General features: G+C 46.4%; 66 non-coding genes across 66 annotated transcripts; all 66 read left to right on the top strand.

The window, feature by feature from the left end:
- Window positions 1-100: 100 nt before the first annotated feature.
- On the top strand, window positions 101-172 carry TRNAC-GCA (transfer RNA cysteine (anticodon GCA)). Its single transcript has one exon. It is a non-coding gene; the product is annotated as a tRNA-Cys (tRNA).
- An 837-nt stretch (window positions 173-1,009) lies between these two features.
- TRNAC-GCA (transfer RNA cysteine (anticodon GCA)) lies at window positions 1,010-1,081 on the top strand. The gene has a single exon. It is a non-coding gene; the product is annotated as a tRNA-Cys (tRNA).
- Window positions 1,082-1,139: 58 nt separating this feature from the next.
- On the top strand, window positions 1,140-1,211 carry TRNAC-GCA (transfer RNA cysteine (anticodon GCA)). Its single transcript has one exon. It is a non-coding gene; the product is annotated as a tRNA-Cys (tRNA).
- A 448-nt stretch (window positions 1,212-1,659) lies between these two features.
- On the top strand, window positions 1,660-1,730 carry TRNAC-GCA (transfer RNA cysteine (anticodon GCA)). The gene has a single exon. It is a non-coding gene; the product is annotated as a tRNA-Cys (tRNA).
- A 188-nt stretch (window positions 1,731-1,918) lies between these two features.
- On the top strand, window positions 1,919-1,990 carry TRNAC-GCA (transfer RNA cysteine (anticodon GCA)). The gene has a single exon. It is a non-coding gene; the product is annotated as a tRNA-Cys (tRNA).
- Window positions 1,991-2,048: 58 nt separating this feature from the next.
- TRNAC-GCA (transfer RNA cysteine (anticodon GCA)) lies at window positions 2,049-2,120 on the top strand. The gene has a single exon. It is a non-coding gene; the product is annotated as a tRNA-Cys (tRNA).
- Window positions 2,121-2,828: 708 nt separating this feature from the next.
- TRNAC-GCA (transfer RNA cysteine (anticodon GCA)) lies at window positions 2,829-2,900 on the top strand. Its single transcript has one exon. It is a non-coding gene; the product is annotated as a tRNA-Cys (tRNA).
- A 188-nt stretch (window positions 2,901-3,088) lies between these two features.
- Window positions 3,089-3,160, top strand: TRNAC-GCA (transfer RNA cysteine (anticodon GCA)). The gene has a single exon. It is a non-coding gene; the product is annotated as a tRNA-Cys (tRNA).
- Window positions 3,161-3,218: 58 nt separating this feature from the next.
- TRNAC-GCA (transfer RNA cysteine (anticodon GCA)) lies at window positions 3,219-3,290 on the top strand. The gene has a single exon. It is a non-coding gene; the product is annotated as a tRNA-Cys (tRNA).
- An 838-nt stretch (window positions 3,291-4,128) lies between these two features.
- TRNAC-GCA (transfer RNA cysteine (anticodon GCA)) lies at window positions 4,129-4,200 on the top strand. The gene has a single exon. It is a non-coding gene; the product is annotated as a tRNA-Cys (tRNA).
- A 578-nt stretch (window positions 4,201-4,778) lies between these two features.
- On the top strand, window positions 4,779-4,849 carry TRNAC-GCA (transfer RNA cysteine (anticodon GCA)). Its single transcript has one exon. It is a non-coding gene; the product is annotated as a tRNA-Cys (tRNA).
- Window positions 4,850-4,907: 58 nt separating this feature from the next.
- TRNAC-GCA (transfer RNA cysteine (anticodon GCA)) lies at window positions 4,908-4,979 on the top strand. Its single transcript has one exon. It is a non-coding gene; the product is annotated as a tRNA-Cys (tRNA).
- A 188-nt stretch (window positions 4,980-5,167) lies between these two features.
- TRNAC-GCA (transfer RNA cysteine (anticodon GCA)) lies at window positions 5,168-5,239 on the top strand. Its single transcript has one exon. It is a non-coding gene; the product is annotated as a tRNA-Cys (tRNA).
- Window positions 5,240-5,687: 448 nt separating this feature from the next.
- On the top strand, window positions 5,688-5,759 carry TRNAC-GCA (transfer RNA cysteine (anticodon GCA)). Its single transcript has one exon. It is a non-coding gene; the product is annotated as a tRNA-Cys (tRNA).
- A 58-nt stretch (window positions 5,760-5,817) lies between these two features.
- TRNAC-GCA (transfer RNA cysteine (anticodon GCA)) lies at window positions 5,818-5,889 on the top strand. Its single transcript has one exon. It is a non-coding gene; the product is annotated as a tRNA-Cys (tRNA).
- Window positions 5,890-6,727: 838 nt separating this feature from the next.
- Window positions 6,728-6,799, top strand: TRNAC-GCA (transfer RNA cysteine (anticodon GCA)). Its single transcript has one exon. It is a non-coding gene; the product is annotated as a tRNA-Cys (tRNA).
- A 577-nt stretch (window positions 6,800-7,376) lies between these two features.
- Window positions 7,377-7,448, top strand: TRNAC-GCA (transfer RNA cysteine (anticodon GCA)). Its single transcript has one exon. It is a non-coding gene; the product is annotated as a tRNA-Cys (tRNA).
- A 58-nt stretch (window positions 7,449-7,506) lies between these two features.
- TRNAC-GCA (transfer RNA cysteine (anticodon GCA)) lies at window positions 7,507-7,578 on the top strand. The gene has a single exon. It is a non-coding gene; the product is annotated as a tRNA-Cys (tRNA).
- Window positions 7,579-7,636: 58 nt separating this feature from the next.
- On the top strand, window positions 7,637-7,708 carry TRNAC-GCA (transfer RNA cysteine (anticodon GCA)). The gene has a single exon. It is a non-coding gene; the product is annotated as a tRNA-Cys (tRNA).
- Window positions 7,709-7,766: 58 nt separating this feature from the next.
- On the top strand, window positions 7,767-7,838 carry TRNAC-GCA (transfer RNA cysteine (anticodon GCA)). Its single transcript has one exon. It is a non-coding gene; the product is annotated as a tRNA-Cys (tRNA).
- An 837-nt stretch (window positions 7,839-8,675) lies between these two features.
- Window positions 8,676-8,747, top strand: TRNAC-GCA (transfer RNA cysteine (anticodon GCA)). Its single transcript has one exon. It is a non-coding gene; the product is annotated as a tRNA-Cys (tRNA).
- Window positions 8,748-8,805: 58 nt separating this feature from the next.
- On the top strand, window positions 8,806-8,877 carry TRNAC-GCA (transfer RNA cysteine (anticodon GCA)). The gene has a single exon. It is a non-coding gene; the product is annotated as a tRNA-Cys (tRNA).
- A 448-nt stretch (window positions 8,878-9,325) lies between these two features.
- Window positions 9,326-9,396, top strand: TRNAC-GCA (transfer RNA cysteine (anticodon GCA)). Its single transcript has one exon. It is a non-coding gene; the product is annotated as a tRNA-Cys (tRNA).
- A 58-nt stretch (window positions 9,397-9,454) lies between these two features.
- TRNAC-GCA (transfer RNA cysteine (anticodon GCA)) lies at window positions 9,455-9,526 on the top strand. The gene has a single exon. It is a non-coding gene; the product is annotated as a tRNA-Cys (tRNA).
- Window positions 9,527-9,585: 59 nt separating this feature from the next.
- TRNAC-GCA (transfer RNA cysteine (anticodon GCA)) lies at window positions 9,586-9,657 on the top strand. The gene has a single exon. It is a non-coding gene; the product is annotated as a tRNA-Cys (tRNA).
- Window positions 9,658-9,716: 59 nt separating this feature from the next.
- Window positions 9,717-9,787, top strand: TRNAC-GCA (transfer RNA cysteine (anticodon GCA)). The gene has a single exon. It is a non-coding gene; the product is annotated as a tRNA-Cys (tRNA).
- Window positions 9,788-10,754: 967 nt separating this feature from the next.
- On the top strand, window positions 10,755-10,826 carry TRNAC-GCA (transfer RNA cysteine (anticodon GCA)). The gene has a single exon. It is a non-coding gene; the product is annotated as a tRNA-Cys (tRNA).
- A 447-nt stretch (window positions 10,827-11,273) lies between these two features.
- Window positions 11,274-11,345, top strand: TRNAC-GCA (transfer RNA cysteine (anticodon GCA)). Its single transcript has one exon. It is a non-coding gene; the product is annotated as a tRNA-Cys (tRNA).
- Window positions 11,346-11,403: 58 nt separating this feature from the next.
- Window positions 11,404-11,475, top strand: TRNAC-GCA (transfer RNA cysteine (anticodon GCA)). The gene has a single exon. It is a non-coding gene; the product is annotated as a tRNA-Cys (tRNA).
- Window positions 11,476-11,923: 448 nt separating this feature from the next.
- Window positions 11,924-11,994, top strand: TRNAC-GCA (transfer RNA cysteine (anticodon GCA)). Its single transcript has one exon. It is a non-coding gene; the product is annotated as a tRNA-Cys (tRNA).
- Window positions 11,995-12,052: 58 nt separating this feature from the next.
- On the top strand, window positions 12,053-12,124 carry TRNAC-GCA (transfer RNA cysteine (anticodon GCA)). The gene has a single exon. It is a non-coding gene; the product is annotated as a tRNA-Cys (tRNA).
- A 59-nt stretch (window positions 12,125-12,183) lies between these two features.
- Window positions 12,184-12,255, top strand: TRNAC-GCA (transfer RNA cysteine (anticodon GCA)). The gene has a single exon. It is a non-coding gene; the product is annotated as a tRNA-Cys (tRNA).
- Window positions 12,256-12,314: 59 nt separating this feature from the next.
- TRNAC-GCA (transfer RNA cysteine (anticodon GCA)) lies at window positions 12,315-12,385 on the top strand. The gene has a single exon. It is a non-coding gene; the product is annotated as a tRNA-Cys (tRNA).
- Window positions 12,386-13,352: 967 nt separating this feature from the next.
- TRNAC-GCA (transfer RNA cysteine (anticodon GCA)) lies at window positions 13,353-13,424 on the top strand. The gene has a single exon. It is a non-coding gene; the product is annotated as a tRNA-Cys (tRNA).
- A 188-nt stretch (window positions 13,425-13,612) lies between these two features.
- TRNAC-GCA (transfer RNA cysteine (anticodon GCA)) lies at window positions 13,613-13,684 on the top strand. Its single transcript has one exon. It is a non-coding gene; the product is annotated as a tRNA-Cys (tRNA).
- Window positions 13,685-14,132: 448 nt separating this feature from the next.
- On the top strand, window positions 14,133-14,203 carry TRNAC-GCA (transfer RNA cysteine (anticodon GCA)). Its single transcript has one exon. It is a non-coding gene; the product is annotated as a tRNA-Cys (tRNA).
- A 58-nt stretch (window positions 14,204-14,261) lies between these two features.
- On the top strand, window positions 14,262-14,333 carry TRNAC-GCA (transfer RNA cysteine (anticodon GCA)). Its single transcript has one exon. It is a non-coding gene; the product is annotated as a tRNA-Cys (tRNA).
- A 58-nt stretch (window positions 14,334-14,391) lies between these two features.
- On the top strand, window positions 14,392-14,463 carry TRNAC-GCA (transfer RNA cysteine (anticodon GCA)). Its single transcript has one exon. It is a non-coding gene; the product is annotated as a tRNA-Cys (tRNA).
- Window positions 14,464-14,521: 58 nt separating this feature from the next.
- TRNAC-GCA (transfer RNA cysteine (anticodon GCA)) lies at window positions 14,522-14,593 on the top strand. Its single transcript has one exon. It is a non-coding gene; the product is annotated as a tRNA-Cys (tRNA).
- A 58-nt stretch (window positions 14,594-14,651) lies between these two features.
- On the top strand, window positions 14,652-14,723 carry TRNAC-GCA (transfer RNA cysteine (anticodon GCA)). The gene has a single exon. It is a non-coding gene; the product is annotated as a tRNA-Cys (tRNA).
- An 837-nt stretch (window positions 14,724-15,560) lies between these two features.
- TRNAC-GCA (transfer RNA cysteine (anticodon GCA)) lies at window positions 15,561-15,632 on the top strand. The gene has a single exon. It is a non-coding gene; the product is annotated as a tRNA-Cys (tRNA).
- A 58-nt stretch (window positions 15,633-15,690) lies between these two features.
- On the top strand, window positions 15,691-15,762 carry TRNAC-GCA (transfer RNA cysteine (anticodon GCA)). The gene has a single exon. It is a non-coding gene; the product is annotated as a tRNA-Cys (tRNA).
- A 448-nt stretch (window positions 15,763-16,210) lies between these two features.
- TRNAC-GCA (transfer RNA cysteine (anticodon GCA)) lies at window positions 16,211-16,281 on the top strand. Its single transcript has one exon. It is a non-coding gene; the product is annotated as a tRNA-Cys (tRNA).
- Window positions 16,282-16,339: 58 nt separating this feature from the next.
- Window positions 16,340-16,411, top strand: TRNAC-GCA (transfer RNA cysteine (anticodon GCA)). The gene has a single exon. It is a non-coding gene; the product is annotated as a tRNA-Cys (tRNA).
- Window positions 16,412-16,469: 58 nt separating this feature from the next.
- Window positions 16,470-16,541, top strand: TRNAC-GCA (transfer RNA cysteine (anticodon GCA)). Its single transcript has one exon. It is a non-coding gene; the product is annotated as a tRNA-Cys (tRNA).
- A 58-nt stretch (window positions 16,542-16,599) lies between these two features.
- On the top strand, window positions 16,600-16,671 carry TRNAC-GCA (transfer RNA cysteine (anticodon GCA)). Its single transcript has one exon. It is a non-coding gene; the product is annotated as a tRNA-Cys (tRNA).
- A 577-nt stretch (window positions 16,672-17,248) lies between these two features.
- Window positions 17,249-17,320, top strand: TRNAC-GCA (transfer RNA cysteine (anticodon GCA)). Its single transcript has one exon. It is a non-coding gene; the product is annotated as a tRNA-Cys (tRNA).
- A 58-nt stretch (window positions 17,321-17,378) lies between these two features.
- Window positions 17,379-17,450, top strand: TRNAC-GCA (transfer RNA cysteine (anticodon GCA)). The gene has a single exon. It is a non-coding gene; the product is annotated as a tRNA-Cys (tRNA).
- A 58-nt stretch (window positions 17,451-17,508) lies between these two features.
- TRNAC-GCA (transfer RNA cysteine (anticodon GCA)) lies at window positions 17,509-17,580 on the top strand. Its single transcript has one exon. It is a non-coding gene; the product is annotated as a tRNA-Cys (tRNA).
- A 58-nt stretch (window positions 17,581-17,638) lies between these two features.
- On the top strand, window positions 17,639-17,710 carry TRNAC-GCA (transfer RNA cysteine (anticodon GCA)). The gene has a single exon. It is a non-coding gene; the product is annotated as a tRNA-Cys (tRNA).
- Window positions 17,711-18,546: 836 nt separating this feature from the next.
- Window positions 18,547-18,618, top strand: TRNAC-GCA (transfer RNA cysteine (anticodon GCA)). Its single transcript has one exon. It is a non-coding gene; the product is annotated as a tRNA-Cys (tRNA).
- Window positions 18,619-18,676: 58 nt separating this feature from the next.
- Window positions 18,677-18,748, top strand: TRNAC-GCA (transfer RNA cysteine (anticodon GCA)). The gene has a single exon. It is a non-coding gene; the product is annotated as a tRNA-Cys (tRNA).
- Window positions 18,749-19,196: 448 nt separating this feature from the next.
- Window positions 19,197-19,267, top strand: TRNAC-GCA (transfer RNA cysteine (anticodon GCA)). The gene has a single exon. It is a non-coding gene; the product is annotated as a tRNA-Cys (tRNA).
- A 58-nt stretch (window positions 19,268-19,325) lies between these two features.
- On the top strand, window positions 19,326-19,397 carry TRNAC-GCA (transfer RNA cysteine (anticodon GCA)). The gene has a single exon. It is a non-coding gene; the product is annotated as a tRNA-Cys (tRNA).
- A 58-nt stretch (window positions 19,398-19,455) lies between these two features.
- On the top strand, window positions 19,456-19,527 carry TRNAC-GCA (transfer RNA cysteine (anticodon GCA)). Its single transcript has one exon. It is a non-coding gene; the product is annotated as a tRNA-Cys (tRNA).
- A 58-nt stretch (window positions 19,528-19,585) lies between these two features.
- TRNAC-GCA (transfer RNA cysteine (anticodon GCA)) lies at window positions 19,586-19,657 on the top strand. The gene has a single exon. It is a non-coding gene; the product is annotated as a tRNA-Cys (tRNA).
- Window positions 19,658-19,715: 58 nt separating this feature from the next.
- On the top strand, window positions 19,716-19,787 carry TRNAC-GCA (transfer RNA cysteine (anticodon GCA)). Its single transcript has one exon. It is a non-coding gene; the product is annotated as a tRNA-Cys (tRNA).
- An 836-nt stretch (window positions 19,788-20,623) lies between these two features.
- Window positions 20,624-20,695, top strand: TRNAC-GCA (transfer RNA cysteine (anticodon GCA)). The gene has a single exon. It is a non-coding gene; the product is annotated as a tRNA-Cys (tRNA).
- Window positions 20,696-20,753: 58 nt separating this feature from the next.
- TRNAC-GCA (transfer RNA cysteine (anticodon GCA)) lies at window positions 20,754-20,825 on the top strand. Its single transcript has one exon. It is a non-coding gene; the product is annotated as a tRNA-Cys (tRNA).
- An 838-nt stretch (window positions 20,826-21,663) lies between these two features.
- Window positions 21,664-21,735, top strand: TRNAC-GCA (transfer RNA cysteine (anticodon GCA)). Its single transcript has one exon. It is a non-coding gene; the product is annotated as a tRNA-Cys (tRNA).
- Window positions 21,736-21,922: 187 nt separating this feature from the next.
- On the top strand, window positions 21,923-21,994 carry TRNAC-GCA (transfer RNA cysteine (anticodon GCA)). Its single transcript has one exon. It is a non-coding gene; the product is annotated as a tRNA-Cys (tRNA).
- A 708-nt stretch (window positions 21,995-22,702) lies between these two features.
- Window positions 22,703-22,774, top strand: TRNAC-GCA (transfer RNA cysteine (anticodon GCA)). Its single transcript has one exon. It is a non-coding gene; the product is annotated as a tRNA-Cys (tRNA).
- A 58-nt stretch (window positions 22,775-22,832) lies between these two features.
- Window positions 22,833-22,904, top strand: TRNAC-GCA (transfer RNA cysteine (anticodon GCA)). Its single transcript has one exon. It is a non-coding gene; the product is annotated as a tRNA-Cys (tRNA).
- A 578-nt stretch (window positions 22,905-23,482) lies between these two features.
- TRNAC-GCA (transfer RNA cysteine (anticodon GCA)) lies at window positions 23,483-23,554 on the top strand. Its single transcript has one exon. It is a non-coding gene; the product is annotated as a tRNA-Cys (tRNA).
- A 58-nt stretch (window positions 23,555-23,612) lies between these two features.
- On the top strand, window positions 23,613-23,684 carry TRNAC-GCA (transfer RNA cysteine (anticodon GCA)). Its single transcript has one exon. It is a non-coding gene; the product is annotated as a tRNA-Cys (tRNA).
- A 58-nt stretch (window positions 23,685-23,742) lies between these two features.
- On the top strand, window positions 23,743-23,814 carry TRNAC-GCA (transfer RNA cysteine (anticodon GCA)). The gene has a single exon. It is a non-coding gene; the product is annotated as a tRNA-Cys (tRNA).
- Window positions 23,815-24,355: the final 541 nt, after the last annotated feature.

Below are 24,355 nucleotides of genomic sequence, written 5' to 3'. Positions count from 1 at the left end.
ATGCAGATCGAGAGGTCCTTGGTTCAAGCCCGAGTTCTCCCTGTAACAGCACGTTTCATTCCGTTTATTTTAGTTAAATCGACATTACAGCTGTGAACAAGGGGGAATAGCTCAGTGGAAGAGCATTCGACTGCAGATCGAGAGGTCCTTGGTTCAAACCCAAGTTCCCCCTGTATCAGCACGGATCATTCCGTTTATTTTAGTTAAATCGACTTTGGGGCCTTGAACAAGGGGGAATAGCTCAGTGGTAGAGCATTCGACTGCAGATCGAGAGGTCCTTGGGTCAAACCCGAGTTCCCCCTGTAACAGCACGGATCATTTCGTTTATTTTGGTTAAATCGACATTACGGTTTTGAACAAGGGGAATAGCTCAGTGGTAGAGCATTCGACTGCAGATCGAGAGGTCCTTGGTTCAAACCCGAGTTCCCCCCTGTAGTAGCACGGATCATTCCGTTTATTTTAGTTCAATCGACATTACGGCTCTGAACAAGGGGGAATAGCTCAGTGGTAGAGCATTCGACTGCAGACCGAGAGGTCCTTGGTTCAAACCCAAGTTCCCAATGTAAAAGCACGGATCATTCCGTTTATTTTAGTTAAATCGACATTACGACCTTGAACAAGGGGAATAGCTCAGTGGTAGAGCATTCGACTGCAGATCGAGAGGTCCTTGGTTCAAACCCGAGTTCCCCCCTGTAGTAGCACGGATCATTCCGTTTATTTTAGTTCAATCGACATTACGGCTCTGAAAAAGGGGGAATAGCTCAGTGGTAGAGCATTCAACTGCAGATCGAGAGATCTTGGTTCAAACCCGAGTTCCCCCTGTAACAGCACGGATCATTCCGTTTATTTTAGTTAAATCGACTTTGGGGCCTTGAACAAGGGGGAATAGCTCAGTGGATGAGCATTCGACTGCAGATCGAGAGATCCTTGGTTCAAGCCCGAGTTCTCCCTGTAACAGCACGTTTCATTCCGTTTATTTTAGTTAAATCGACATAACGGCCTTGAACAAGGGGGAATAGCTCAGTGGTAGAGCATTCGACTGCAAATCGAGAGGTCCTTGGTTCAAACCCGAGTTCCCCCTGTAACAGCACGGATCATTTCGTTTATTTTTGTTAAATCGACATTACGGTTCTGAAAAAGGGGGAATAGCTCAGTGGTAGAGCATTCGACTGCAGATCGAGAGGTCCTTGGTTCAAACCCAAGTTCCCCCTGTATCAGCACGGATCATTCCGTTTATTTTAGTTAAATCGACTTTGGGGCCTTGAACAAGGGGGAATAGCTCAGTGGTAGAGCATTCGACTGCAGATCGAGAGGTCCTTGGGTCAAACCCGAGTTCCCCCTGTAACAGCACGGATCATTTCGTTTATTTTGGTTAAATCGACATTACGGTTTTGAACAAGGGGGACTAGCTCAGTGGTAGAGCATTCGACTGCAGACCGAGAGGTCCTTGGTTCAAACCCAAGTTCCCAATGTAAAAGCACGGATCATTCCGTTTATTTTAGTTAAATCGACATTACGACCTTGAACAAGGGGAATAGCTCAGTGGTAGAGCATTCGACTGCAGATCGAGAGGTCCTTGGTTCAAACCCGAGTTCCCCCCTGTAGTAGCACGGATCATTCCGTTTATTTTAGTTCAATCGACATTACGGCTCTGAAAAAGGGGGAATAGCTCAGTGGTAGAGCATTCGACTGCAGATCGAGAGATCTTGGTTCAAACCCGAGTTCCCCCTGTAACAGCACGGATCATTCCGTTTATTTTAGTTAAATCGACTTTGGGGCCTTGAACAAGGGGGAATAGCTCAGTGGTAGAGCATTCGACTGCAGATCGAGAAATCCTTGGTTCAAGCCCGAGTTCTCCCTGTAACAGCACGTTTCATTCCGTTTATTTTAGTTAAATCGACATAACGGCCTTGAACAAGGGGGAATAGCTCAGTGGTAGAGCATTCGACTGCAAATCGAGAGGTCCTTGGTTCAAACCCGAGTTCCCCCTGTAACAGCACGGATCATTCCGTTTATTTTTGTTAAATCGACATTACGGTTCTGAAAAAGGGGGAATAGCTCAGTGGTAGAGCATTCGACCGCAGATCGAGAGGTCCTTGGTTCAAACCCAAGTTCCCCCTGTAACAGCACGGATCATTCCGTTTATTTTAGTTAAATCGACTTTGGGGCCTTGAACAAGGGGGAATAGCTCAGTGGTAGAGCATTCGACTGCAGATCGAGAAGTCCTTGGTTCAAGCCCGAGTTCTCCCTGTAACAGCACGTTTCATTCCGTTTATTTTAGTTAAATCGACATTACAGCTGTGAACAAGGGGGAATAGCTCAGTGGAAGAGCATTCGACTGCAGATCGAGAGGTCCTTGGTTCAAACCCAAGTTCCCTATGTAAAAGCACGGATCATTCCGTTTATTTTAGTTAAATCGACATTACGGCTATGAACAAGGGGGAATAGCTCAGTGGTAGAGCATTCGACTGCAGATCGAGAGGTCCTTGGTTCAAACCCGAATTCCCCCTGTAACAGCACGGTTAATTCCGTTTATTTTAGTTAAATCGACATAACGGCCTTGAACAAGGGGGAATAGCTCAGTGGTTGAGCATTCGACTGCAGATCGAGAGGTCTTTCGTTCAAACGCGAGTTCCCCATGTAACAGCACGGATCATTCCGTTTATTTTAGTTAAACCGACATTACGGCTCTGAACAAAAGGGAATAGCTAAGTGGTAGAGCATTCGACTGCAGATCGAGAGGTTCTTGGTTCAAACCCGAGTTCCCCCTGTAACAGCACGGATCATTCCGTTTATTTTAGTTAAATCGACATTACGGTTAAGAACAAGGGGGAATAGCTCAGTGGTAGAGCATTCGACTGCAGATCGAGAGGTCCTTGGTTCAAACCCGAGTTCCCCCTGTAACAGCACGGATCATTCCGTTTATTTTAGTTAAATCGACTTTGGGACCTTGAACAAGGGGGAATAGTTCAGTGGTAGAGCATTCGACTGCAGATCGAGAGATCCTTGGTTCAAGCCCGAGTTCTCCCTGTAACAGCACGTTTCATTCCGTTTATTTTAGTTAAATCGACATAACGGCCTTGAACAAGGGGGAATAGCTCAGTGGTAGAGCATTCGACTGCAAATCGAGAGGTCCTTGGTTCAAACCCGAGTTCCCCCTGTAACAGCACGGATCATTCCGTTTATTTTTGTTAAATCGACATTACGGTTCTGAAAAAGGGGGAATAGCTCAGTGGTAGAGCATTCGACTGCAGATCGAGAGGTCCTTGGTTCAAACCCAAGTTCCCCCTGTAACAGCACGGATCATTCCGTTTATTTTAGTTAAATCGACTTTGGGGCCTTGAACAAGGGGGAAGTGCTCAGTGGTAGAGCATTCGACTGCAGATCGAGAGGTCCTTGGGTCAAACCCGAGTTTCCCCTGTAACAGCACGGATCATTTCGTTTATTTTGGTTAAATCGACATTACGGTTTTGAACAAGGGGGACTAGCTCAGTGGTAGAGCATTCGACTGCAGATCGAGAGGTCCTTCGTTCAAACCCGAGTTCCCCCTGTAACAACACGGATCATTCCGTTTATTTTAGTTAAATCGACATTACGGCTGTGAACAAGGGGGAATAGCTCAGTGGAAGAGCATTCGACTGCAGATCGAGAGGTCCTTGGTTCAAACCCAAGTTCCCAATGTAAAAGCACGGATCATTCCGTTTATTTTAGTTAAATCGAAATTACGGCTATGAACAAGGGGGAATAGCTCAGTGGTAGAGCATTCGACTGCAGATCGAGAGGTCCTTGGTTCAAACCCGAATTTCCCCTGTAACAGCACGGTTAATTCCGTTTATTTTAGTTAAATCGACATAACGGCCTTGAACAAGGGGGAATAGCTCAGTGGTTGAGCATTCGACTGCAGATCGAGAGGTCTTTCGTTCAAACGCGAGTTCCCCATGTAACAGCACGGATAATTCCGTTTATTTTAGTTAAATCGACATTACGGCTCTGAACAAAAGGGAATAGCTAAGTGGTAGAGCATTCGACTGCAGATCGAGAGGTCCTTGGTTCAAACCCGAGTTCCCCCTGTAACAGCACGGATCATTCCGTTTATTTTAGTTAAATCGACATTACGGTTAAGAACAAGGGGGAATAGCTCAGTGGTAGAGCATTCGACTGCAGATCGAGAGGTCCTTGGTTCAAACCCGAGTTCCCCCTGTAACAGCACGGATCATTTCGTTTATTTTTGTTAAATCGACATTACGGTTCTGAAAAAGGGGCAATAGCTCAGTGGTAGAGCATTCGACTGCAGATCGAGAGGTCCTTGGTTCAAACCCAAGTTCCCCCTGTATCAGCACGGATCATTCCGTTTATTTTAGTTAAATCGACTTTGGGGCCTTGAACAAGGGGGAATAGCTCAGTGGTAGAGCATTCGACTGCAGATCGAGAGGTCCTTGGGTCAAACCCGAGTTCCCCCTGTAACAGCACGGATCATTTCGTTTATTTTGGTTAAATCGACATTACGGTTTTGAACAAGGGGGACTAGCTCAGTGGTAGAGCATTCGACTGCAGACCGAGAGGTCCTTGGTTCAAACCCAAGTTCCCAATGTAAAAGCACGGATCATTCCGTTTATTTTAGTTAAATCGACATTACGACCTTGAACAAGGGGAATAGCTCAGTGGTAGAGCATTCGACTGCAGATCGAGAGGTCCTTGGTTCAAACCCGAGTTCCCCCCTGTAGTAGCACGGATCATTCCGTTTGTTTTAGTTCAATCGACATTACGGCTCTGAAAAAGGGGGAATAGCTCAGTGGTAGAGCATTCGACTGCAGATCGAGAGATCTTGGTTCAAACCCGAGTTCCCCCTGTAACAGCACGGATCATTCCGTTTATTTTAGTTAAATCGACTTTGTGGCCTTGAACAAGGGGGAATAGCTCAGTGGTAGAGCATTCGACTGCAGATCGAGAGATCCTTGGTTCAAGCCCGAGTTCTCCCTGTAACAGCACGTTTCATTCCGTTTATTTTAGTTAAATCGACATAACGGCCTTGAACAAGGGGGAATAGCTCAGTGGTAGAGCATTCCACTGCAAATCGAGAGGTCCTTGGTTCAAACCCGAGTTCCCCCTGTAACAGCACGGATCATTCCGTTTATTTTTGTTAAATCGACATTACGGTTCTGAAAAAGGGGGAATAGCTCAGTGGTAGAGCATTCGACTGCAGATCGAGAGGTCCTTGGTTCAAGCCCAAGTTCCCCCTGTAACAGCACGGATCATTCCGTTTATTTTAGTTAAATCGACTTTGGGGCCTTGAACAAGGGGGAATAGCTCAGTGGTAGAGCATTCGACTGCAGATCGAGAAGTCCTTGGTTCAAGCCCGAGTTCTCCCTGTAACAGCACGTTTCATTCCGTTTATTTTAGTTAAATCGACATTACAGCTGTGAACAAGGGGGAATAGCTCAGTGGAAGAGCATTCGACTGCAGATCGAGAGGTCCTTGGTTCAAACCCAAGTTCCCTATGTAAAAGCACGGATCATTCCGTTTATTTTAGTTAAATCGACATTACGGCTATGAACAAGGGGGAATAGCTCAGTGGTAGAGCATTCGACTGCAGATCGAGAGGTCCTTGGTTCAAACCCGAATTCCCCCTGTAACAGCACGGTTAATTCCGTTTATTTTAGTTAAATCGACATAACGGCCTTGAACAAGGGGGAATAGCTCAGTGGTAGAGCATTCGACTGCAAATCGAGAGGTCCTTGGTTCAAACCCGAGTTCCCCCTGTAACAGCACGGATCATTCCGTTTATTTTTGTTAAATCGACATTACGGTTCTGAAAAAGGGGGAATAGCTCAGTGGTAGAGCATTCGACTGCAGATCGAGAGGTCCTTGGTTCAAACCCAAGTTCCCCCTGTAACAGCACGGATCATTCCGTTTATTTTAGTTAAATCGACTTTGGGGCCTTGAACAAGGGGGAATAGCTCAGTGGTAGAGCATTCGACTGCAGATCGAGAGGTCCTTGGGTCAAACCCGAGTTCCCCCTGTAACAGCACGGATCATTTCGTTTATTTTGGTTAAATCGACATTACGGTTTTGAACAAGGGGGACTAGCTCAGTGGTAGAGCATTCGACTGCAGATCGAGAGGTCCTTCGTTCAAACCCGAGTTCCCCCTGTAACAACACGGATCATTCCGTTTATTTTAGTTAAATCGACATTACGGCTGTGAACAAGGGGGAATAGCTCAGTGGAAGAGCATTCGACTGCAGATCGAGAGGTCCTTGGTTCAAACCCAAGTTCCCAATGTAAAAGCACGGATCATTCCGTTTATTTTAGTTAAATCGAAATTACGGCTATGAACAAGGGGGAATAGCTCAGTGGTAGAGCATTCGACTGCAGATCGAGAGGTCCTTGGTTCAAACCCGAATTCCCCCTGTAACAGCACGGTTAATTCCGTTTATTTTAGTTAAATCGACATAACGGCCTTGAACAAGGGGGAATAGCTCAGTGGTTGAGCATTCGACTGCAGATCGAGAGGTCTTTCGTTCAAACGCGAGTTCCCCATGTAACAGCACGGATCATTCCGTTTATTTTAGTTAAATCGACATTACGGCTCTGAACAAAAGGGAATAGCTAAGTGGTAGAGCATTCGACTGCAGATCGAGAGGTCCTTGGTTCAAACCCGAGTTCCCCCTGTAACAGCACGGATCATTCCGTTTATTTTAGTTAAATCGACATTACGGTTAAGAACAAGGGGGAATAGCTCAGTGGTAGAGCATTCGACTGCAGATCGAGAGGTCCTTGGTTCAAACCCGAGTTCCCCCTGTATCAGCACGGATCATTCCGTTTATTTTAGTTAAATCGACTTTGGGGCCTTGAACAAGGGGGAATAGCTCAGTGGTAGAGCATTCGACTGCAGATCGAGAGGTCCTTGGGTCAAACCCGAGTTCCCCCTGTAACAGCACGGATCATTTCGTTTATTTTGGTTAAATCGACATTACGGTTTTGAACAAGGGGGACTAGCTCAGTGGTAGAGCATTCGACTGCAGACCGAGAGGTCCTTGGTTCAAACCCAAGTTCCCAATGTAAAAGCACGGATCATTCCGTTTATTTTAGTTAAATCGACATTACGACCTTGAACAAGGGGAATAGCTCAGTGGTAGAGCATTCGACTGCAGATCGAGAGGTCCTTGGTTCAAACCCGAGTTCCCCCCTGTAGTAGCACGGATCATTCCGTTTATTTTAGTTCAATCGACATTACGGCTCTGAAAAAGGGGGAATAGCTCAGTGGTAGAGCATTCAACTGCAGATCGAGAGATCTTGGTTCAAACCCGAGTTCCCCCTGTAACAGCACGGATCATTCCGTTTATTTTAGTTAAATCGACTTTGGGGCCTTGAACAAGGGGGAATAGCTCAGTGGTAGAGCATTCGACTGCAGATCGAGAGATCCTTGGTTCAAGCCCGAGTTCTCCCTGTAACAGCACGTTTCATTCCGTTTATTTTAGTTAAATCGACATAACGGCCTTGAACAAGGGGGAATAGCTCAGTGGTAGAGCATTCGACTGCAAATCGAGAGGTCCTTGGTTCAAACCCGAGTTCCCCCTGTAACAGCACGGATCATTCCGTTTATTTTTGTTAAATCGACATTACGGTTCTGAAAAAGGGGGAATAGCTCAGTGGTAGAGCATTCGACTGCAGATCGAGAGGTCCTTGGTTCAAACCCAAGTTCCCCCTGTAACAGCACGGATCATTCCGTTTATTTTAGTTAAATCGACTTTGGGGCCTTGAACAAGGGGGAATAGCTCAGTGGTAGAGCATTCGACTGCAGATCGAGAGGTCCTTGGTTCAAGCCCGAGTTCTCCCTGTAACAGCACGTTTCATTCCGTTTATTTTAGTTAAATCGACATTACAGCTGTGAACCAGGGAGAATAGCTCAGTGGAAGAGCATTCGACTGCAGATCGAGAGGTCCTTGGTTCAAACCCAAGTTCCCCCTGTATCAGCACGGATCATTCCGTTTATTTTAGTTAAATCGACTTTGGGGCCTTGAACAAGGGGGAATAGCTCAGTGGTAGAGCATTCGACTGCAGATCGAGAGGTCCTTGGGTCAAACCCGAGTTCCCCATGTAACAGCACGGATCATTTCGTTTATTTTGGTTAAATCGACATTACGGTTTTGAACAAGGGGGACTAGCTCAGTGGTAGAGCATTCGACTGCAGACCGAGAGGTCCTTGGTTCAAACCCAAGTTCCCAATGTAAAAGCACGGATCATTCCGTTTATTTTAGTTAAATCGACATTACGACCTTGAACAAGGGGAATAGCTCAGTGGTAGAGCATTCGACTGCAGATCGAGAGGTCCTTGGTTCAAACCCGAGTTCCCCCCTGTAGTAGCACGGATCATTCCGTTTATTTTAGTTCAATCGACATTACGGCTCTGAAAAAGGGGGAATAGCTCAGTGGTAGAGCATTCAACTGCAGATCGAGAGATCTTGGTTCAAACCCGAGTTCCCCCTGTAACAGCACGGATCATTCCGTTTATTTTAGTTAAATCGACTTTGGGGCCTTGAACAAGGGGGAATAGCTCAGTGGATGAGCATTCGACTGCAGATCGAGAGATCCTTGGTTCAAGCCCGAGTTCTCCCTGTAACAGCACGTTTCATTCCGTTTATTTTAGTTAAATCGACATAACGGCCTTAAACAAGGGGGAATAGCTCAGTGGTAGAGCATTCGACTGCAAATCGAGAGGTCCTTGGTTCAAACCCGAGTTCCCCCTGTAACAGCACGGATCATTTCGTTTATTTTTGTTAAATCGACATTACGGTTCTGAAAAAGGGGGAATAGCTCAGTGGTAGAGCATTCGACTGCAGATCGAGAGGTCCTTGGTTCAAACCCAAGTTCCCCCTGTATCAGCACGGATCATTCCGTTTATTTTAGTTAAATCGACTTTGGGGCCTTGAACAAGGGGGAATAGCTCAGTGGTAGAGCATTCGACTGCAGATCGAGAGGTCCTTGGGTCAAACCCGAGTTCCCCCTGTAACAGCACGGATCATTTCGTTTAGTTTGGTTAAATCGACATTACGGTTTTGAACAAGGGGGACTAGCTCAGTGGTAGAGCATTCGACTGCAGACCGAGAGGGCCTTGGTTCAAACCCAAGTTCCCAATGTAAAAGCACGGATCATTCCGTTTATTCTAATTAAATCGACATTACGACCTTGAACAAGGGGAATAGCTCAGTGGTAGAGCATTCGACTGCAGATCGAGAGGTCCTTGGTTCAAACCCGAGTTCCCCCCTGTAGTAGCACGGATCATTCCGTTTGTTTTAGTTCAATCGACATTACGGCTCTGAAAAAGGGGGAATAGCTCAGTGGTAGAGCATTCGACTGCAGATCGAGAGATCTTGGTTCAAACCCGAGTTCCCCCTGTAACAGCACGGATCATTCCGTTTATTTTAGTTAAATCGAAATTACGGCTATGAACAAGGGGGAATAGCTCAGTGGTAGAGCATTCGACTGCAGATCGAGAGGTCCTTGGTTCAAACCCAAGTTCCCCCCTGTAGTAGCACGGATCATTCCGTTTATTTTAGTTCAATCGACATTACGGCTCTGAAAAAGGGGGAATAGCTCAGTGGTAGAGCATTCGACTGCAGATCGAGAGGTCCTTGGTTCAAACCCGAGTTCCCCCCTGTAGTAGCACGGATCATTCCGTTTATTTTAGTTCAATCGACATTACGGCTCTGAAAAAGGGGGAATAGCTCAGTGGTAGAGCATTCGACTGCAGATCGAGAGATCTTGGTTCAAACCCGAGTTCCCCCTGTAACAGCACGGATCATTCCGTTTATTTTAGTTAAATCGACTTTGGGGCCTTGAACAAGGGGGAATAGCTCAGTGGTAGAGCATTCGACTGCAGATCGAGAGGTCCTTGGTTCAAGCCAGAGTTCTCCCTGTAACAGCACGTTTCATTCCGTTTATTTTAGTTAAATCGACATTACAGCTGTGAACAAGGGAGAATAGCTCAGTGGAAGAGCATTCGACTGCAGATCGAGAGGTCCTTGGTTCAAACCCAAGTTCCCCCTGTATCAGCACGGATCATTCCGTTTATTTTAGTTAAATCGACTTTGGGGCCTTGAACAAGGGGGAATAGCTCAGTGGTAGAGCATTCGACTGCAGATCGAGAGGTCCTTGGGTCAAACCCGAGTTCCCCCTGTAACAGCACGGATCATTTCGTTTATTTTGGTTAAATCGACATTACGGTTTTGAACAAGGGGGACTAGCTCAGTGGTAGAGCATTCGACTGCAGACCGAGAGGTCCTTGGTTCAAACCCAAGTTCCCAATGTAAAAGCACGGATCATTCCGTTTATTTTAGTTAAATCGACATTACGACCTTGAACAAGGGGAATAGCTCAGTGGTAGAGCATTCGACTGCAGATCGAGAGGTCCTTGGTTCAAACCCGAGTTCCCCCCTGTAGTAGCACGGATCATTCCGTTTATTTTAGTTCAATCGACATTACGGCTCTGAAAAAGGGGGAATAGCTCAGTGGTAGAGCATTCAACTGCAGATCGAGAGATCTTGGTTCAAACCCGAGTTCCCCCTGTAACAGCACGGATCATTCCGTTTATTTTAGTTAAATCGACTTTGGGGCCTTGAACAAGGGGGAATAGCTCAGTGGATGAGCATTCGACTGCAAATCGAGAGGTCCTTGGTTCAAACCCGAGTTCCCCCTGTAACAGCACGGATCATTTCGTTTATTTTTGTTAAATCGACATTACGGTTCTGAAAAAGGGGGAATAGCTCAGTGGTAGAGCATTCGACTGCAGATCGAGAGGTCCTTGGTTCAAACCCAAGTTCCCCCTGTATCAGCACGGATCATTCCGTTTATTTTAGTTAAATCGACTTTGGGGCCTTGAACAAGGGGGAATAGCTCAGTGGTAGAGCATTCGACTGCAGATCGAGAGGTCCTTGGGTCAAACCCGAGTTCCCCCTGTAACAGCACGGATCATTCCGTTTATTTTAGTTCAATCGACATTACGGCTCTGAAAAAGGGGGAATAGCTCAGTGGTAGAGCATTCAACTGCAGATCGAGAGATCTTGGTTCAAACCCGAGTTCCCCCTGTAACAGCACGGATCATTCCGTTTATTTTAGTTAAATCGACTTTGGGGCCTTGAACAAGGGGGAATAGCTCAGTGGATGAGCATTCGACTGCAGATCGAGAGATCCTTGGTTCAAGCCCGAGTTCTCCCTGTAACAGCACGTTTCATTCCGTTTATTTTAGTTAAATCGACATAACGGCCTTGAACAAGGGGGAATAGCTCAGTGGTAGAGCATTCGACTGCAAATCGAGAGGTCCTTGGTTCAAACCCGAGTTCCCCCTGTAACAGCACGGATCATTTCGTTTATTTTTGTTAAATCGACATTACGGTTCTGAAAAAGGGGGAATAGCTCAGTGGTAGAGCATTCGACTGCAGATCGAGAGGTCCTTGGTTCAAACCCAAGTTCCCCCTGTATCAGCACGGATCATTCCGTTTATTTTAGTTAAATCGACTTTGGGGCCTTGAACAAGGGGGAATAGCTCAGTGGTAGAGCATTCGACTGCAGATCGAGAGGTCCTTGGGTCAAACCCGAGTTCCCCCTGTAACAGCACGGATCATTTCGTTTAGTTTGGTTAAATCGACATTACGGTTTTGAACAAGGGGGACTAGCTCAGTGGTAGAGCATTCGACTGCAGACCGAGAGGGCCTTGGTTCAAACCCAAGTTCCCAATGTAAAAGCACGGATCATTCCGTTTATTCTAATTAAATCGACATTACGACCTTGAACAAGGGGAATAGCTCAGTGGTAGAGCATTCGACTGCAGATCGAGAGGTCCTTGGTTCAAACCCGAGTTCCCCCCTGTAGTAGCACGGATCATTCCGTTTGTTTTAGTTCAATCGACATTACGGCTCTGAAAAAGGGGGAATAGCTCAGTGGTAGAGCATTCGACTGCAGATCGAGAGATCTTGGTTCAAACCCGAGTTCCCCCTGTAACAGCACGGATCATTCCGTTTATTTTAGTTAAATCGAAATTACGGCTATGAACAAGGGGGAATAGCTCAGTGGTAGAGCATTCGACTGCAGATCGAGAGGTCCTTGGTTCAAACCCAAGTTCCCCCCTGTAGTAGCACGGATCATTCCGTTTATTTTAGTTCAATCGACATTACGGCTCTGAAAAAGGGGGAATAGCTCAGTGGTAGAGCATTCGACTGCAGATCGAGAGGTCCTTGGTTCAAACCCGAGTTCCCCCCTGTAGTAGCACGGATCATTCCGTTTATTTTAGTTCAATCGACATTACGGCTCTGAAAAAGGGGGAATAGCTCAGTGGTAGAGCATTCGACTGCAGATCGAGAGATCTTGGTTCAAACCCGAGTTCCCCCTGTAACAGCACGGATCATTCCGTTTATTTTAGTTAAATCGACTTTGGGGCCTTGAACAAGGGGGAATAGCTCAGTGGTAGAGCATTCGACTGCAGATCGAGAGGTCCTTGGTTCAAGCCAGAGTTCTCCCTGTAACAGCACGTTTCATTCCGTTTATTTTAGTTAAATCGACATTACAGCTGTGAACAAGGGAGAATAGCTCAGTGGAAGAGCATTCGACTGCAGATCGAGAGGTCCTTGGTTCAAACCCAAGTTCCCCCTGTATCAGCACGGATCATTCCGTTTATTTTAGTTAAATCGACTTTGGGGCCTTGAACAAGGGGGAATAGCTCAGTGGTAGAGCATTCGACTGCAGATCGAGAGGTCCTTGGGTCAAACCCGAGTTCCCCCTGTAACAGCACGGATCATTTCGTTTATTTTGGTTAAATCGACATTACGGTTTTGAACAAGGGGGACTAGCTCAGTGGTAGAGCATTCGACTGCAGACCGAGAGGTCCTTGGTTCAAACCCAAGTTCCCAATGTAAAAGCACGGATCATTCCGTTTATTTTAGTTAAATCGACATTACGACCTTGAACAAGGGGAATAGCTCAGTGGTAGAGCATTCGACTGCAGATCGAGAGGTCCTTGGTTCAAACCCGAGTTCCCCCCTGTAGTAGCACGGATCATTCCGTTTATTTTAGTTCAATCGACATTACGGCTCTGAAAAAGGGGGAATAGCTCAGTGGTAGAGCATTCAACTGCAGATCGAGAGATCTTGGTTCAAACCCGAGTTCCCCCTGTAACAGCACGGATCATTCCGTTTATTTTAGTTAAATCGACTTTGGGGCCTTGAACAAGGGGGAATAGCTCAGTGGATGAGCATTCGACTGCAAATCGAGAGGTCCTTGGTTCAAACCCGAGTTCCCCCTGTAACAGCACGGATCATTTCGTTTATTTTTGTTAAATCGACATTACGGTTCTGAAAAAGGGGGAATAGCTCAGTGGTAGAGCATTCGACTGCAGATCGAGAGGTCCTTGGTTCAAACCCAAGTTCCCCCTGTATCAGCACGGATCATTCCGTTTATTTTAGTTAAATCGACTTTGGGGCCTTGAACAAGGGGGAATAGCTCAGTGGTAGAGCATTCGACTGCAGATCGAGAGGTCCTTGGGTCAAACCCGAGTTCCCCCTGTAACAGCACGGATCATTTCGTTTAGTTTGGTTAAATCGACATTACGGTTCTGAAAAAGGGGGAATAGCTCAGTGGTAGAGCATTCGACTGCAGATCGAGAGGTCCTTGGTTCAAACCCAAGTTCCCCCTGTATCAGCACGGATCATTCCGTTTATTTTAGTTAAATCGACTTTGGGGCCTTGAACAAGGGGGAATAGCTCAGTGGTAGAGCATTCGACTGCAGATCGAGAGGTCCTTGGGTCAAACCCGAGTTCCCCCTGTAACAGCACGGATCATTTCGTTTAGTTTGGTTAAATCGACATTACGGTTTTGAACAAGGGGGACTAGCTCAGTGGTAGAGCATTCGACTGCAGACCGAGAGGTCCTTGGTTCAAACCCAAGTTCCCAATGTAAAAGCACGGATCATTCCGTTTATTCTAATTAAATCGACATTACGACCTTGAACAAGGGGAATAGCTCAGTGGTAGAGCATTCGACTGCAGATCGAGAGGTCCTTGGTTCAAACCCGAGTTCCCCCCTGTAGTAGCACGGATCATTCCGTTTGTTTTAGTTCAATCGACATTACGGCTCTGAAAAAGGGGGAATAGCTCAGTGGTAGAGCATTCGACTGCAGATCGAGAGATCTTGGTTCAAACCCGAGTTCCCCCTGTAACAGCACGGATCATTCCGTTTATTTTAGTTAAATCGACTTTGGGGCCTTGAAGAAGGGGGAATAGCTCAGTGGTAGAGCATTCGACTGCAGATCGAGAGATCCTTGGTTCAAGCCCGAGTTCTCCCTGTAACAGCACGTTTCATTCCGTTTATTTTAGTTAAATCGACATAACGGCCTTGAACAAGGGGGAATAGCTCAGTGGTAGAGCATTCGACTGCAAATCGAGAGGTCCTTGGTTCAAACCCGAGTTCCCCCTGTAACAGCACGGATCATTCCGTTTATTTTTGTTAAATCGACATTACGGTTCTGAAAAAGGGGGAATAGCTCAGTGGTAGAGCATTCGACTGCAGATCGAGAGGTCCTTGGTTCAAACCCAAGTTCCCCCTGTAACAGCACGGATCATTCCGTTTATTTTAGTTAAATCGACTTTGGGGCCTTGAACAAGGGGGAATAGCTCAGTGGTAGAGCATTCGACTGCAGATCGAGAGGTCCTTGGTTCAAGCCCGAGTTCTCCCTGTAACAGCACGTTTCATTCCGTTTATTTTAGTTAAATCGACATTACAGCTGTGAACAAGGGAGAGTAGCTCAGTGGAAGAGCATTCGACTGCAGATCGAGAGGTCCTTGGTTCAAACCCAAGTTCCCCCTGTATCAGCACGGATCATTCCGTTTATTTTAGTTAAATCGACTTTGGGGCCTTGAACAAGGGGGAATAGCTCAGTGGTAGAGCATTCGACTGCAGATCGAGAGGTCCTTGGGTCAAAACCGAGTTCCCCCTGTAACAGCACGGATCATTTCGTTTATTTTGGTTAAATCGACATTACGGTTTTGAACAAGGGGGACTAGCTCAGTGGTAGAGCATTCGACTGCAGACCGAGAGGTCCTTGGTTCAAACCCAAGTTCCCAATGTAAAAGCACGGATCATTCCGTTTATTTTAGTTAAATCGACATTACGACCTTGAACAAGGGGAATAGCTCAGTGGTAGAGCATTCGACTGCAGATCGAGAGGTCCTTGGTTCAAACCCGAGTTCCCCCCTGTAGTAGCACGGATCATTCCGTTTATTTTAGTTCAATCGACATTACGGCTCTGAAAAAGGGGGAATAGCTCAGTGGTAGAGCATTCAACTGCAGATCGAGCGATCTTGGTTCAAACCCGAGTTCCCCCTGTAACAGCACGGATCATTCCGTTTATTTTAGTTAAATCGACTTTGGGGCCTTGAACAAGGGGGAATAGCTCAGTGGATGAGCATTCGACTGCAGATCGAGAGATCCTTGGTTCAAGCCCGAGTTCTCCCTGTAACAGCACGTTTCATTCCGTTTATTTTAGTTAAATCGACATAACGGCCTTGAACAAGGGGGAATAGCTCAGTGGTAGAGCATTCGACTGCAAATCGAGAGGTCCTTGGTTCAAACCCGAGTTCCCCCTGTAACAGCACGGATCATTTCGTTTATTTTTGTTAAATCGACATTACGGTTCTGAAAAAGGGGGAATAGCTCAGTGGTAGAGCATTCGACTGCAGATCGAGAGGTCCTTGGTTCAAACCCAAGTTCCCCCTGTATCAGCACGGATCATTCCGTTTATTTTAGTTAAATCGACTTTGGGGCCTTGAACAAGGGGGAATAGCTCAGTGGTAGAGCATTCGACTGCAGATCGAGAGGTCCTTGGGTCAAACCCGAGTTCCCCCTGTAACAGCACGGATCATTTCGTTTAGTTTGGTTAAATCGACATTACGGTTTTGAACAAGGGGGACTAGCTCAGTGGTAGAGCATTCGACTGCAGACCGAGAGGTCCTTGGTTCAAACCCAAGTTCCCAATGTAAAAGCACGGATCATTCCGTTTATTCTAATTAAATCGACATTACGACCTTGAACAAGGGGAATAGCTCAGTGGTAGAGCATTCGACTGCAGATCGAGAGGTCCTTGGTTCAAACCCGAGTTCCCCCCTGTAGTAGCACGGATCATTCCGTTTGTTTTAGTTCAATCGACATTACGGCTCTGAAAAAGGGGGAATAGCTCAGTGGTAGAGCATTCGACTGCAGATCGAGAGATCTTGGTTCAAACCCGAGTTCCCCCTGTAACAGCACGGATCATTCCGTTTATTTTAGTTAAATCGACTTTGGGGCCTTGAAGAAGGGGGAATAGCTCAGTGGTAGAGCATTCGACTGCAGATCGAGAGATCCTTGGTTCAAGCCCGAGTTCTCCCTGTAACAGCACGTTTCATTCCGTTTATTTTAGTTAAATCGACATAACGGCCTTGAACAAGGGGGAATAGCTCAGTGGTAGAGCATTCGACTGCAAATCGAGAGGTCCTTGGTTCAAACCCGAGTTCCCCCTGTAACAGCACGGATCATTTCGTTTATTTTTGTTAAATCGACATTACGGTTCTGAAAAAGGGGGAATAGCTCAGTGGTAGAGCATTCGACTGCAGATCGAGAGGTCCTTGGTTCAAACCCAAGTTCCCCCTGTATCAGCACGGATCATTCCGTTTATTTTAGTTAAATCGACTTTGGGGCCTTGAACAAGGGGGAATAGCTCAGTGGTAGAGCATTCGACTGCAGATCGAGAGGTCCTTGGGTCAAACCCGAGTTCCCCCTGTAACAGCACGGATCATTTCGTTTAGTTTGGTTAAATCGACATTACGGTTTTGAACAAGGGGGACTAGCTCAGTGGTAGAGCATTCGACTGCAGACCGAGAGGTCCTTGGTTCAAACCCAAGTTCCCAATGTAAAAGCACGGATCATTCCGTTTATTCTAATTAAATCGACATTACGACCTTGAACAAGGGGAATAGCTCAGTGGTAGAGCATTCGACTGCAGATCGAGAGGTCCTTGGTTCAAACCCGAGTTCCCCCCTGTAGTAGCACGGATCATTCCGTTTGTTTTAGTTCAATCGACATTACGGCTCTGAAAAAGGGGGAATAGCTCAGTGGTAGAGTATTCGACTGCAGATCGAGAGATCTTGGTTCAAACCCGAGTTCCCCCTGTAACAGCACGGATCATTCCGTTTATTTTAGTTAAATCGACTTTGGGGCCTTGAAGAAGGGGGAATAGCTCAGTGGTAGAGCATTCGACTGCAGATCGAGAGATCCTTGGTTCAAGCCCGAGTTCTCCCTGTAACAGCACGTTTCATTCCGTTTATTTTAGTTAAATCGACATAACGGCCTTGAACAAGGGGGAATAGCTCAGTGGTAGAGCATTCGACTGCAAATCGAGAGGTCCTTGGTTCAAACCCGAGTTCCCCCTGTAACAGCACGGATCATTCCGTTTATTTTTGTTAAATCGACATTACGGTTCTGAAAAAGGGGGAATAGCTCAGTGGTAGAGCATTCGACTGCAGATCGAGAGGTCCTTGGTTCAAACCCAAGTTCCCCCTGTAACAGCACGGATCATTCCGTTTATTTTAGTTAAATCGACTTTGGGGCCTTGAACAAGGGGGAATAGCTCAGTGGTAGAGCATTCGACTGCAGATCGAGAGGTCCTTGGTTCAAGCCCGAGTTCTCCCTGTAACAGCACGTTTCATTCCGTTTATTTTAGTTAAATCGACATTACAGCTGTGAACAAGGGAGAGTAGCTCAGTGGAAGAGCATTCGACTGCAGATCGAGAGGTCCTTGGTTCAAACCCAAGTTCCCCCTGTATCAGCACGGATCATTCCGTTTATTTTAGTTAAATCGACTTTGGGGCCTTGAACAAGGGGGAATAGCTCAGTGGTAGAGCATTCGACTGCAGATCGAGAGGTCCTTGGGTCAAACCCGAGTTCCCCCTGTAACAGCACGGATCATTTCGTTTATTTTGGTTAAATCGACATTACGGTTTTGAACAAGGGGGACTAGCTCAGTGGTAGAGCATTCGACTGCAGACCGAGAGGTCCTTGGTTCAAACCCAAGTTCCCAATGTAAAGCACGGATCATTCCGTTTATTTTAGTTAAATCGACATTACGACCTTGAACAAGGGGAATAGCTCAGTGGTAGAGCATTCGACTGCAGATCGAGAGGTCCTTGGTTCAAACCCGAGTTCCCCCCTGTAGTAGCACGGATCATTCCGTTTATTTTAGTTCAATCGACATTACGGCTCTGAAAAAGGGGGAATAGCTCAGTGGTAGAGCATTCAACTGCAGATCGAGAGATCTTGGTTCAAACCCGAGTTCCCCCTGTAACAGCACGGATCATTCCGTTTATTTTAGTTAAATCGACTTTGGGGCCTTGAACAAGGGGGAATAGCTCAGTGGATGAGCATTCGACTGCAGATCGAGAGATCCTTGGTTCAAGCCCGAGTTCTCCCTGTAACAGCACGTTTCATTCCGTTTATTTTAGTTAAATCGACATAACGGCCTTGAACAAGGGGGAATAGCTCAGTGGTAGAGCATTCGACTGCAAATCGAGAGGTCCTTGGTTCAAACCCGAGTTCCCCCTGTAACAGCACGGATCATTTCGTTTATTTTTGTTAAATCGACATTACGGTTCTGAAAAAGGGGGAATAGCTCAGTGGTAGAGCATTCGACTGCAGATCGAGAGGTCCTTGGTTCAAACCCAAGTTCCCCCTGTATCAGCACGGATCATTCCGTTTATTTTAGTTAAATCGACTTTGGGGCCTTGAACAAGGGGGAATAGCTCAGTGGTAGAGCATTCGACTGCAGATCGAGAGGTCCTTGGGTCAAACCCGAGTTCCCCCTGTAACAGCACGGATCATTTCGTTTAGTTTGGTTAAATCGACATTACGGTTTTGAACAAGGGGGACTAGCTCAGTGGTAGAGCATTCGACTGCAGACCGAGAGGTCCTTGGTTCAAACCCAAGTTCCCAATGTAAAAGCACGGATCATTCCGTTTATTCTAATTAAATCGACATTACGACCTTGAACAAGGGGAATAGCTCAGTGGTAGAGCATTCGACTGCAGATCGAGAGGTCCTTGGTTCAAACCCGAGTTCCCCCCTGTAGTAGCACGGATCATTCCGTTTGTTTTAGTTCAATCGACATTACGGCTCTGAAAAAGGGGGAATAGCTCAGTGGTAGAGCATTCGACTGCAGATCGAGAGATCTTGGTTCAAACCCGAGTTCCCCCTGTAACAGCACGGATCATTCCGTTTATTTTAGTTAAATCGACTTTGGGGCCTTGAAGAAGGGGGAATAGCTCAGTGGTAGAGCATTCGACTGCAGATCGAGAGATCCTTGGTTCAAGCCCGAGTTCTCCCTGTAACAGCACGTTTCATTCCGTTTATTTTAGTTAAATCGACATAACGGCCTTGAACAAGGGGGAATAGCTCAGTGGTAGAGCATTCGACTGCAAATCGAGAGGTCCTTGGTTCAAACCCGAGTTCCCCCTGTAACAGCACGGATCATTCCGTTTATTTTTGTTAAATCGACATTACGGTTCTGAAAAAGGGGGAATAGCTCAGTGGTAGAGCATTCGACTGCAGATCGAGAGGTCCTTGGTTCAAACCCAAGTTCCCCCTGTAACAGCACGGATCATTCCGTTTATTTTAGTTAAATCGACTTTGGGGCCTTGAACAAGGGGGAATAGCTCAGTGGTAGAGCATTCGACTGCAGATCGAGAGGTCCTTGGTTCAAGCCCGAGTTCTCCCTGTAACAGCACGTTTCATTCCGTTTATTTTAGTTAAATCGACATTACAGCTGTGAACAAGGGAGAGTAGCTCAGTGGAAGAGCATTCGACTGCAGATCGAGAGGTCCTTGGTTCAAACCCAAGTTCCCCCTGTATCAGCACGGATCATTCCGTTTATTTTAGTTAAATCGACTTTGGGGCCTTGAACAAGGGGGAATAGCTCAGTGGTAGAGCATTCGACTGCAGATCGAGAGGTCCTTGGGTCAAACCCGAGTTCCCCCTGTAACAGCACGGATCATTTCGTTTATTTTGGTTAAATCGACATTACGGTTTTGAACAAGGGGGACTAGCTCAGTGGTAGAGCATTCGACTGCAGACCGAGAGGTCCTTGGTTCAAACCCAAGTTCCCAATGTAAAGCACGGATCATTCCGTTTATTTTAGTTAAATCGACATTACGACCTTGAACAAGGGGAATAGCTCAGTGGTAGAGCATTCGACTGCAGATCGAGAGGTCCTTGGTTCAAACCCGAGTTCCCCCCTGTAGTAGCACGGATCATTCCGTTTATTTTAGTTCAATCGACATTACGGCTCTGAAAAAGGGGGAATAGCTCAGTGGTAGAGCATTCATCTGCAGATCGAGAGATCTTGGTTCAAACCCGAGTTCCCCCTGTAACAGCACGGATCATTCCGTTTATTTTAGTTAAATCGACTTTGGGGCCTTGAACAAGGGGGAATAGCTCAGTGGATGAGCATTCGACTGCAGATCGAGAGATCCTTGGTTCAAGCCCGAGTTCTCCCTGTAACAGCACGTTTCATTCCGTTTATTTTAGTTAAATCGACATAACGGCCTTGAACAAGGGGGAATAGCTCAGTGGTAGAGCATTCGACTGCAAATCGAGAGGTCCTTGGTTCAAACCCGAGTTCCCCCTGTAACAGCACGGATCATTCCGTTTATTTTTGTTAAATCGACATTACGGTTCTGAAAAAGGGGGAATAGCTCAGTGGTAGAGCATTCGACTGCAGATCGAGAGGTCCTTGGTTCAAACCCAAGTTCCCCCTGTAACAGCACGGATAATTCCGTTTATTTTAGTTAAATCGACTTTGGGGCCTTGAACAAGGGGGAATAGCTCAGTGGTAGAGCATTCGACTGCAGATCGAGAGGTCCTTGGGTCAAACCCGAGTTCCCCCTGTAACAGCACGGATCATTTCGTTTATTTTGGTTAAATCGACATTACGGTTTTAAACAAGGGGGACTAGCTCAGTGGTAGAGCATTCGACTGCAGATCGAGAGGTCCTTCGTTCAAACCCGAGTTCCCCCTGTAACAACACGGATCATTCCGTTTATTTTAGTTAAATCGACATTACGGCTGTGAACAAGGGGGAATAGCTCAGTGGAAGAGCATTCGACTGCAGATCGAGAGGTCCTTGGTTCAAACCGAAGTTCCCAATGTAAAAGCACGGATCATTCCGTTTATTTTAGTTAAATCGAAATTACGGCTATGAACAAGGGGGAATAGCTCAGTGGTAGAGCATTCGACTGCAGATCGAGAGGTCCTTGGTTCAAACCCGAATTCCCCCTGTAACAGCACGGTTGATTCCGTTTATTTTAGTTAAATCGACATAACGGCCTTGAACAAGGGGGAATAGCTCAGTGGTTGAGCATTCGACTGCAGATTGAGAGGTCTTTCGTTCAAACGCGAGTTCCCCCTGTAACAGCACGGATCATTCCGTTTATTTTAGTTAAATCGACATTACGGCTCTGAACAAAAGGGGATAGCTAAGTGGTAGAGCATTCGACTGCAGATCGAGAGGTCCTTGGTTCAAACCCGAGTTCCCCCTGTAACAGCACGGATCATTCCGTTTATTTTAGTTAAATCGACATTACGGTTAAGAACAAGGGGGAATAGCTCAGTGGTAGAGCATTCGACTGCAGATCGAGAGGTCCTTGGTTCAAACCCGAGTTCCCCCTGTAACAGCACGGATCATTTCGTTTATTTTTGTTAAATCGACATTACGGTTCTGAAAAAGGGGGAATAGCTCAGTGGTAGAGCATTCGACTGCAGATCGAGAGGTCCTTGGTTCAAACCCAAGTTCCCAATGTAAAAGCACGGATCATTCCGTTTATTTTAGTTAAATCGACATTACGACCTTGAACAAGGGGAATAGCTCAGTGGTAGAGCATTCGACTGCAGATCGAGAGGTCCTTGGTTCAAACCCGAGTTCCCCCTGTAACAGCACGGATCATTTCGTTTATTTTGGTTAAATCGACATTACGGTTTTGAACAAGGGGGACTAGCTCAGTGGTAGAGCATTCAACTGCAGACCGAGAGGTCCTTGGTTCAAACCCAAGTTCCCAATGTAAAAGCACGGATCATTCCGTTTATTTTAGTTAAATCGACATTACGGCTGTGAACAAGGGGGAATAGCTCAGTGGAAGAGCATTCGACTGCAGATCGAGAGGTCCTTGGTTCAAACCGAAGTTCCCAATGTAAAAGCACGGATCATTCCGTTTATTTTAGTTAAATCGAAATTACGGCTATGAACAAGGGGGAATAGCTCAGTGGTAGAGCATTCGACTGCAGATCGAGAGGTCCTTGGTTCAAACCCGAATTCCCCCTGTAACAGCACGGTTGATTCCGTTTATTTTAGTTAAATCGACATAACGGCCTTGAACAAGGGGGAATAGCTCAGTGGTTGAGCATTCGACTGCAGATCGAGAGGTCTTTCGTTCAAACGCGAGTTCCCCCTGTAACAGCACGGATCATTCCGTTTATTTTAGTTAAATCGACATTACGGCTCTGAACAAAAGGGAATAGCTAAGTGGTAGAGCATTCGACTGCAGATCGAGAGGTCCTTGGTTCAAACCCGAGTTCCCCCTGTAACAGCACGGATCATTCCGTTTATTTTAGTTAAATCGACATTACGGTTAAGAACAAGGGGGAATAGCTCAGTGGTAGAGCATTCGACTGCAGATCGAGAGGTCCTTGGTTCAAACCCGAGTTCCCCCTGTAACAGCACGGATCATTTCGTTTATTTTTGTTAAATCGACATTACGGTTCTGAAAAAGGGGGAATAGCTCAGTGGTAGAGCATTCGACTGCAGATCGAGAGGTCCTTGGTTCAAACCCAAGTTCCCCCTGTATCAGCACGGATCATTCCGTTTATTTTAGTTAAATCGACTTTGGGGCCTTGAACAAGGGGGAATAGCTCAGTGGTAGAGCATTCGACTGCAGATCGAGAGGTCCTTGGGTCAAACCCGAGTTCCCCCTGTAACAGCACGGATCATTTCGTTTATTTTGGTTAAATCGACATTACGGTTTTGAACAAGGGGGACTAGCTCAGTGGTAGAGCATTCGACTGCAGACCGAGAGGTCCTTGGTTCAAACCCAAGTTCCCAATGTAAAAGCACGGATCATTCCGTTTATTTTAGTTAAATCGACATTACGACCTTGAACAAGGGGAATAGCTCAGTGGTAGAGCATTCGACTGCAGATCGAGAGGTCCTTGGTTCAAACCCGAGTTCCCCCCCTGTAGTAGCACGGATCATTCCGTTTGTTTTAGTTCAATCGACATTACGGCTCTGAAAAAGGGGGAATAGGTCAGTGGTAGAGCATTCGACTGCAGATCGAGAGATCTTGGTTCAAACCCGAGTTCCCCCTGTAACAGCACGGATCATTCCGTTTATTTTAGTTAAATCGACTTTGGGGCCTTGAACAAGGGGGAATAGCTCAGTGGTAGAGCATTCGACTGCAGATCGAGAGATCCTTGGTTCAAGCCCGAGTTCTCCCTGTAACAGCACGTTTCATTCCGTTTATTTTAGTTAAATCGACATAACGGCCTTGAACAAGGGGGAATAGCTCAGTGGTAGAGCATTCGACTGCAAATCGAGAGGTCCTTGGTTCAAACCCGAGTTCCCCCTGTAACAGCACGGATCATTCCGTTTATTTTTGTTAAATCGACATTACGGTTCTGAAAAAGGGGGAATAGCTCAGTGGTAGAGCATTCGACTGCAGATCGAGAGGTCCTTGGTTCAAACCCAAGTTCCCCCTGTAACAGCACGGATCATTCCGTTTATTTTAGTTAAATCGACTTTGGGGCCTTGAACAAGGGGGAATAGCTCAGTGGTAGAGCATTCGACTGCAGATCGAGAAGTCCTTGGTTCAAGCCCGAGTTCTCCCTGTAACAGCACGTTTCATTCCGTTTATTTTAGTTAAATCGACATTACAGCTGTGAACAAGGGGGAATAGCTCAGTGGAAGAGCATTCGACTGCAGATCGAGAGGTCCTTGGTTCAAACCCAAGTTCCCTATGTAAAAGCACGGATCATTCCGTTTATTTTAGTTAAATCGACATTACGGCTATGAACAAGGGGGAATAGCTCAGTGGTAGAGCATTCGACTGCAGATCGAGAGGTCCTTGGTTCAAACCAGAATTCCCCCTGTAACAGCACGGTTAATTCCGTTTATTTTAGTTAAATCGACATAACGGCCTTGAACAAGGGGGAATAGCTCAGTGGTTGAGCATTCGACTGCAGATCGAGAGGTCTTTCGTTCAAACGCGAGTTCCCCATGTAACAGCACGGATCATTCCG

Source organism: Phalangium opilio, unplaced genomic scaffold (genome assembly GCF_054372755.1).
Source record: "Phalangium opilio isolate 3A_F unplaced genomic scaffold, DU_Popi_V2 ptg000230l_1, whole genome shotgun sequence".
NCBI lineage: Eukaryota > Metazoa > Arthropoda > Arachnida > Opiliones > Phalangiidae > Phalangium > Phalangium opilio.
The sequence above is the reverse complement of the archived record's forward strand: the minus strand, read 5'-3'. Positions and strand labels throughout refer to the sequence as shown.